This window comes from Natator depressus, chromosome 6 (genome assembly GCF_965152275.1).
Source record: "Natator depressus isolate rNatDep1 chromosome 6, rNatDep2.hap1, whole genome shotgun sequence".
Classification (NCBI taxonomy): domain Eukaryota; kingdom Metazoa; phylum Chordata; order Testudines; family Cheloniidae; genus Natator; species Natator depressus.
This window is the reverse complement of record NC_134239.1, coordinates 15,193,943-15,199,840: the sequence shown is the minus strand read 5'-3', so window position 1 is coordinate 15,199,840 and position 5,898 is coordinate 15,193,943. Positions and strand designations below refer to the sequence as shown.

Here is a 5,898-nt window from a genome sequence, read left to right as displayed (position 1 = left end):
GCCCCACGGGGGTGTGTGTGTGTGTGTCACTGCCAGCTGATTCACTGTAGAGACCAGCTCCTGGCTGGGTTGGTATGTAGACCTGCTCCTGCCCAGCTGGGCTGCTGGGGCTGAACTGGTCCCTGGCTTGGGGCTGTCTCTGTGGCTGGCTGCTTCTGCACAGGGGCTGGCAATCAGGATGTTGGTCCCAAAGTCCCCTCCCCCTCTGGTTATGGTAGGTTCATCTGTGTACCATGGAGCGAGAGGCCATGGAATGAGTGAAGACAGCCACCCCCTGCTTTTCCTCCCTGACTTGTGTAGGTGTCTCTCCCCCTCTTCAGCATGCAGGCCTTCAGGCAGGCTGTATATGGTGACAGAGGCCTGCAAGGCTAGGACATGCTCCCTTCAAGCCACTGCCCAGCAGAGTTGGCTTAGATTCGATGGAAAGATTGAGGGTGTGGGTATGATTTTGCAATGGGGGGTCACAGGCAGAGGGCAATGAACCCCCCCCCCCATTTCCTTCTCCATCATAGATGCACTTGGCTTCCCTAGGACCCCCACTTCCTGGCTTTTGCCAGTCCTTCCAATGCTGGTTGGAGATAGGCCAGGCCCAGTCCATACCCCTTGGTTCCCTCTAGTCAAAGCAGTGGTGGACAGCTGTCCCCTGGTTCAAACAGGGCCACACAGTGTCGGGGGGTGAGGGGCATTAAGTGCTGGCCTGGCAATGTTTTAAGAAGGCCCTCCTTTCAAAAAATCTGCCACTGGACCATGGGCTACTCCATGGTGGGGGGGGGGGGCATTCCCCTTCCCTCTGCCCCCAGAATGCCCTGTTGTCCCCTCTCCCACACATCCCCCTTTCACACTCTGGCTGTGCTCATGTTAGCAACATGCACACAGCCCTGGTTAGAAGCTGTTCCTTGAAGCACTGGTAGAGGTGGGCCTGTGGTCACTAGTTGTGGGGGTGATGGACCCTCTCTGGGTTGGGGGGTTAGGTGGGGAATCTGGGGAACGCCCCCCCCCAGTGTCCCCACCAGCATAGGAGAGGAATAGAGCTCCCTAGGCTGATGGGTGGGCGGGGCATGGCTCCAGCCTCCTCTCTCCATTTCAGCTCTGTAGGTGCTGGTGTAGTGGGGTGTGCAGCACCCTATGTCCCCAGATCCTCTTGCACTGGAAGGCAGGGGTGTGTCCTAGGACCTGTAGGGGGTAGAAGTGGGAAGTTCCCCATCGCAGCAGCACCAGATAACAGCAGGGGGGGCTCTCAGAGGAGTGAGCTGCTTACCAAGCTAAGCTAGCCCTAGCCCTTGGGTGTAAAGCCAATTATTCTCTGCTTCCCCTTCTTCCACTAACCAATTTTGCTCCATGCTACACCCCTAGGTGCCCCCTAGAGTCAGTTTCAGACCATAATACTACATGCTTCTCCTGCCCACCCTGGCTAGAGGGCTGGGAGTGGGAGGTGCAGGGCAGGGATCCTCAGGGATAATCACCAAAATAAACTGACTCTCATAATGCATTGAGGGGAGCAGGGGGAGGAATTGCACCCCTGTAGCCTCCTGCTGCAGAAGCAGCATGCGAGGGGGTGATCCTTCCTGGCTTAGCCCTCCCTTTGCACCAATTTATGGTGCAAGGAAAGAGTGAGATTCATCCTGCTACTCAACCCTCCTGCTTCAGCGTGACTGCTACATATCTTCCACCCAGAACGCTGCAGCCTCCTGCAAGCTGAAAGGTTGGGGCAAAGCTGCCTTCAGAAATGACGACACCTAGTGCTAGTTCATCAGCAGAGCAGGGTTATCCCTGTTCTAGAGTGGGGAAAACTGAGGCACCTACAGAGCACTGGTAGGAATTAGCCACTGGCCTGCGGGGTGACATTGGGCGAGATGGGACTAGAACCTGACTATCATGAGTGCCCATCCACTGATCTATCCAGTAGACTATGCCATCCACCATGTATTTAATTAAACACATACAGCCCTGGGTGAATGCAACTGGAGCTGCTGCAAAAGCAGGGCACTCACTGCAGGACCAGGGCTGGCTAGCAGCAGGACACCCCTCTCCAGCCTGGTTTATGGCTGCCAGCCTAGCCCAACTGTAGTGTTGCCAAGTCTCAAGGAGGAAAAAAAACCCGACACTGCCTCTCAAACCACACGAAACCCGTTTCAGAGGGAGGGGAATGGGGTCAGGGCTTAATTTGTAGTGAAAAGGCTGCCCCCGCACAAATTAAGCCCTGCATAAACACCAAAGGGGGCAGGAACAGTGGGAGATTTTCCTCCTCCAGCTTGGAAAGGAAAAACTCAAATGTTTGCAACAGGGTTTAGCAAGATGGTTGGCGGGGGGGGGGGGGGAAGAGATGACACACACGCGCCTCTGTCTTTCCATAGTCAACAGCCAACACTGACTACGAAAGGTCTTCCCCGCCCTTCAGCCTGAAGCCTCCTTGAGGATGAGTGGGGTGAGCACTAAGCTCTGCTAGCGCATGGAGGGAGAGCCAGACAGCAAGCGAGGGGCAGGGGATGGCACTAGGGACACCCGAGGGAGCGAGGAGTGGGAGGTGGTGCCAGGGCCATTCTCTGCGTGACTGACCCCAGCCAGCGGGACAGAGGAGGCTGCGGCAGGGGGTGGGGTCGGCAGCACGTGTCCTGGTTGACGGCAGCACTGCATCGGGCTCATGGACCTGGGGGTGGCCAGCCAGGCCCCTATGTAATGGGCTGGGACCGCTCCAAGCTTGCTGCTCGACTCCCCTTGCAGTGCCCTGCGGAGAGAGGGGCAGAGGCAGGCTCTGCGCCAGCAAGGGCTGGCTGGGTTCCCGTCCTGCTTTCTGGCTAGAACTGCCACTTTGACATGGGTCTCAGGGCCTATTGTGACCTCCTGGCACTGCCCCCTCCCCCACCGGGCACCCCTGCTTCCTACAGCAGCTCTCAGTGCCTGGGAGCCCAGCTGGGGGAGCCACAGCTGCGGGCACCAGAGCCCCCAGGGCGGAGCGTCTGGTTGGGGCAGAATCCTGCACTCTCCCCGAGGTCAGCCTGACATCCCCATGCAGGGGGCTCTCCTAGGGGAAGCAAGGGGCTGCGGGGGGAGACCCTGCCTGCCACCCTATCTCCAGGGCAATGGATCCCAGGGGAGCAAGGCAGGGGAGTCCCTGCCACTGCCGCCCCATCCTTGCATGCTGTGGTGTACAGCCACCCTCACTTCTCGCTGCTGCTGGCAGCGGGCTGCTGCCTTCAGAGCTGGGCGGCTGGCAAGCGGGTGGCTGCTGGCCGGGCTCCCAGCAGCACAGAAGTGAGGTGCCTACTGCATAGAAAGCCCAAATAAGCAATCTCCCAATAAAAGCAGCGCAAAACCCTGCGGGCCGTGGCGCCTCAGAAATTAAAGAGACTTTAAAAAGCCCAATTCTGCCTATTAGGGCCTGACACCACTGAGCTGGGGGCTGCAGTTGTCCAAGTCCTTCTGCAGCGGTGCTGCAATGGCCGCTGCCGGGCACCAGAGACCACTGCGGAGTCGCTCGGCTGGTCCCGGCTGGAGCCCAGAGCCGCGGAGCCACAGGTGGCAGCCTGGGGAGAGACCGGCTCCGCCCTCGCCCCCTGCTCCCCCAGACCACGTGCAGTACAGATCCGCCCAGCCCCCTCCCTCCAGCGGCCAGCCGGGGCCCAGACTTCTCTTCAGCCACTGACCCCACCACCCCCGGCTTCCCATAGACCCCCGGCCTCACCCACTTGACTGTCCAGCAGCCAGCTGCTCCCACCACCCCCCATCCTGCCCCCCCCACCTCTCCCCTGAGAGACCCTCCCGGGGCCCCCCCCATCTGGCCCCACCCGCTCTCCTCAGACAGCCCCTTTTTGCATCCCCCCAACACCCCATTACTCAGCCCCGCCCCCACCTAACATCCCAGACAACCATCCACTCCCCTTTGAGCCAGCCTCCCCTGATACCCTGCAGCCTTCACTCACCTACCACTGACCTCCCCGCTTAATCCAGCCCTCCCCCAGACCCTCCCCCCCCAGCTAGCACTCCCCCCGTTCTGTGCAGCACTGTCTCCTAGCCCTGGCACTGCCTGGGGGCAGGGAGCATTGTTCACGAAGGTATGGTGCTGGAGGTGGTGGTGGCCTAGTGGGTATTGCACTGGGCTAGGATTCAGCCCTGCCTTCCAGTCTCAGCCTGGCCAGGTGACTGTGAGTGATGATTACCTTCACCTCAGTTTCCCCATCTGTGAAATGGAGGCAGTGACCTTGCCATCCTCTGTAAAGCTATGTGAGAGCTACCGATTAAAGAGTGGTAGCTAAACGCGTGGCATTATTATTTACCAATTATTTTAGGTCACTCTATAACGGGCGCAAATGGGAGCAGCAACAGAGGGGGAGCGTTTCTGGACATGGCTGGTTTTTCTAGGGTGCACACAGCTGGCTGGCATTCACCATAGCTCCGGGATCCTTCCCACCCCCACTTCCCCAGCCCCATGCACGCAGACTTCGCACCCTTCTTGGGGAAGCAGCTGGTCATAGTGAGTGATCTGCAAGCAACCACCGCACTGACCCTAGCTATGTGGTTTCCTGCAGCCAGGCAGGTGCTCTGAGCACTGGGCAAGGTGAACTCCCAGCATCTCCTGGGTCTGCCCACAGCAGCTGTGTTCCTCCCAACTGCTGTATGACCCCTGGCCTGCCAGAAGGGGAGCCAACCTACAGAAGATGGTTCCATAGTGTAGTGGTTATCACATCTGCTTTACACGCAGAAGGTCCTGGGTTCAAGCCCCAGTGGAACCAACTTTGGGTCATTTTACAGGCAGCAGTAAATAATGCTAGTGAGCCCCATGTACCTCTCCTCAAGAGTTGATTTTATCCCCCAGCAGGGGAGAGGTGGTGTCACCCATTGTTTCTGCCAGTTGCCCCTGATTGAACGTACTACATCCAGCCCTGGGAGTGCAGGGCTCTGTCCCTTCACTAGGGACTGGCAGAGGTGCCAGCACCAGCCCCCACTCCAAGCAGGGCAAAAGGGATCAGTAGAATCCCCCCCACCACTCCCAGGGGGTGATCAGAGGAAGGAGCCAATTGCCCCCTCACAGGTGTCTGCCCCTGAGCCCTGACCCTGCTGGTGACATTCCCTCCTGGGAGAAGAATGTAACTGCCCATGGAGAGAGAGACAGAGAGAGAGGAGTCTCCCAGCAGTGCCAGAGGACTGGAGTAGATGGGTAAGGGCCAGAGGGTGGCTGGGGTAGGTGGTCAAAGGGTCACTCGGTCCTGGCCTTTTCCCAGAACCACCCCATGGTCTGCAGCCTCTGTACGCCCAGGTGAGGCAAGGGGATTGGGGATAAAAAGTCATTGGTATCGCCCGAACAGGGACTTGAACCCTCAACCCTCAGATTAAAAGTCTGATGTTCTGCCAACTGAGCTATCCATGCAGCCATCAGATATCTTTTCCCACAGCTGAGAATCACTAATCCAAGCAATTGTATTAGCTGCAGTTTCAATGTATTTGTAGCCATGTCTGCATGTTCATTTAAACAACACGGGATGTCCAAAACCTGGGGAGAAAACATACAAGAGACCAAAAAAAAAAAGAAAAAAAAAGAAGACAAAGCAGCAGCTCTTAGATATAATTTAGTTTATCAGAAGCAGGAGCTTGAACCTGGCTACCCCCCCAAAAAAATTATTATACCTAACCCTAGCCTGCATTGTGCTTATCTTTCTGTTACCTTTTAACCACCCCTGGAGTCCTATGGCTTTGCCCCTTCCTCCATCTCCCCCCAGAAGGCTGTCGTGGCTGCAGGAAAACCCCCTGGTGGCTGCATGTGGACACAGTGGCCACATTTGAGAAATGCTAACCCTGCATTCCCTTTGTGAAACTTCCCTGGGTCCTGTTTATCGGGCACACACTGAGCAGCGCCCTGAGCTCGAACATGCCACCCAGGTGTAGAGCAAATTGCACTCTGTT

At 57.5% G+C, this 5,898-nt stretch overlaps 2 non-coding genes across 2 annotated transcripts; one reads left to right on the top strand and one right to left on the bottom strand.

Moving 5' to 3' along the window:
- The first annotated feature begins 4,657 nt into the window (after window positions 1–4,657).
- TRNAV-UAC (transfer RNA valine (anticodon UAC)) lies at window positions 4,658–4,730 on the top strand. The gene has a single exon. It is a non-coding gene; the product is annotated as a tRNA-Val (tRNA).
- A 562-nt stretch (window positions 4,731–5,292) lies between these two features.
- On the bottom strand, window positions 5,293–5,365 carry TRNAK-UUU (transfer RNA lysine (anticodon UUU)). The gene has a single exon. It is a non-coding gene; the product is annotated as a tRNA-Lys (tRNA).
- Between the last annotated feature and the right edge of the window lie 533 nt (window positions 5,366–5,898).